The following is a 2,639-nucleotide window of genomic DNA, read 5'->3' as shown; positions in this document are numbered from 1 at the left end:
AGTTTTTAAAAGACTACCTTTGTCTAGTTTTTGAATGGCAAGTTCCAGTTCTTAATGAAATTGTTTTTTTCTGCTGTGAAACAGCATTTGAGTAGAAATGAGAGATATGGTCATTCATTGTTGTTGTATTCAAAGCCATTAGCCTATTCAGGTAGATTCTATTACTCTTTGCTAGTGGTTCCTAACCAGTGGCTTGTGGAGCCAAATGTGGCTCTTCATTTCCTTTGATGATGCTTATAGCAACCTTTCAGTGGGTACTCAGCACGTCTGTTCAAAAACCTGTGTACTACACACATCGTACAAGGTGCATCCCAGATCGACATTTAATATTTTAATTCAACAGAATCGGTAAACTCTTAACAAACCAATAAGTGCATAGCACCCATTGTACTATATACACAGGTGAAGTGTTGTGCTGGCTCTTTTCCTTTCTGCCTGGAAGAGGGGGTATAAATCCAGTTATGCACTATGCATATGATGCTTGTGTACAGGTTCTGGAGGGGAAAGGACCATTGTCACTTAAGCTGAATACATTCAGCTTCACTGACTCAGAATCAACAACAATACGTGGCCTCATTATTAAAGTGCAGCTTGTCCAGTACACAGGTAGAATATGTCACCTGAATGTGGCACACATAAAGTAGGTGTGATGTACTCCACTGAATGTTTCAAATTCTGTTCAGCAAAGATTTTTAGAGGGCTGTTTTGGCATACCTATCTTAATGTCATGTGGCTTTTAAGCTGACTGATACTGTAGCCTCTGCTCGCAATGGAGACTCAAAATTTGGTATTCCTGCAATTGCTTGCCTACATTATTGTAGGTATCTAAAGCTGCTGGTATAGTGAATATCACCCATTCTTGCACTACATACTTGTATTACATTAAATACAACTGAGCCTGCATTATGCATAACATTTGCACATATTTTCAGTGTAGACTCATTAGATGAGATTGCGTGGAACATTTGACTATTCATAATGAATTGCAGAAAGTTTTGTGCATACACATATCAATCTTATACAAGGTACAGTTTTTACTTGCCAACAGCAATCTATGTAACATCACACACAAGAGCCAATCCATCACTCTGTGTCCACCAATACTATAGCCAATGAATAAACACAAACATTTATGTTGCAGCGGTAATACTAAAAACATGGTTACAGAAACTACTTACAACATTTTTTATATCATTACCTAATATCATGTACTCTTTTAGCACTGTGACCCCATAAGTGCCACAAAATTCAAATCGGATGTCAGGTTTTGAGCATATTTATGATTTTGTAAGAAACTGAATATTTTTTATACTGCTCAAATAAGCAAGCCCACAGATATAAGATAGCTGTCAGATGTTAAGATAACAAAATATTATTTCCTCATGCAACCTTTAAAAAAATGGATTTGTTATATTTTGTAAAAATGGGTGTGTATGTAACACACCAACACCACTGAAGTTAAGCTTATAATTGCACAAACACCAGGCAAATATAAACTATTGTCCCACAATTCTCTCATGAATATTTTTTTTCTTTATTGTGCCAGCCTTTTAAGTGTTTCTTGTTTCCATATATTGTTCAATTTTAATTAGTGCTTGGGATTAATGTATGGGTTAGGTTTGTTAAAGGTTTATATTTTAAGGGCCATGGGGGAGATAAGTGGGGGAGATAAGTGTTAAGGGCTAACTATATGGCTTACTAATGGTGGGGGGTAGTTTTAAGGTCTTCTTTTAGGGGTTAATGGTTAGGGAGGGGGGTTAAGTGTTAAAAGTCCACTTTAGGGATTAGTTTAAAATGCAATTATGTAGGATTAAAGAGAACCTGGACTGTAAAGGCTGAGTCAAAGAGGCTTGCAGAGGGCTAAGAATCAGTCACCAATATTGCCTGTGGTATCCCTGTATCTGATCTTTTCTTATTACTGACTTATCCATGCCTTGTTCTGCACTGTGTCTCTGTATGAAGCCAGCCATCTTGGTGAAGGATCAGGGCTTTGCTGCCTCATGTCAGAGCTGCCCCCCTGATGATTTGTGGACTGATTACTGGTGAGGGAATATTCAGAAAGAAACAAACAAACAATTTGCAGGAAGTATAGACTAGGTGAAGCAGAAGCAGGGAGATCATTACACTGCAGCTTTCTCTCTATCAATAAGAACAGTGAGCACAACAGAACTGACATCACCAGATCACACTCCAAATCCGGGGAGACTAGCAGTCACAGGTATCAGTACCGCTGAAACAGCAGAAAGAAATGCGAGAATATTTTTATAGGGGGTTCTTTATTGCAACAGATACTTTATTAGCTACTTAAACTAAGGATTATTAAAATAGTTACACTACTAGACTTCCAGAATCAAGAACAAATATATCAATGTTTAAAGGTAAGATTCTTAGAATAGGATCTTTGGCTATCTTTGATATGGAAGTCATTATTTGGATATATAGGAAACTGTGATAGTTAAAAATGGTGAAGGCGGTTTTTAGCTTCTAAGTAGAGGTAAGGAGAATGTGGCGTTCAGATGGTAAACCTTAGTGCAGATTTGATGGGGCTTTTCTTTCACTAGAGTCTATGCTGAACAAGTTCTTATCAAAGGCAGTTTGTAGATTTCTGAAACCCTATCCATTGCCTGTGATAAAAGAAT

The sequence above is a fragment of the Nanorana parkeri genome, unplaced genomic scaffold (genome assembly GCF_000935625.1).
Source record: "Nanorana parkeri isolate BGI_ZX_2015 unplaced genomic scaffold, ASM93562v1 scaffold103, whole genome shotgun sequence".
NCBI classification, from domain to species: domain Eukaryota; kingdom Metazoa; phylum Chordata; class Amphibia; order Anura; family Dicroglossidae; genus Nanorana; species Nanorana parkeri.
This window is presented reverse-complemented; position numbering follows the sequence as displayed.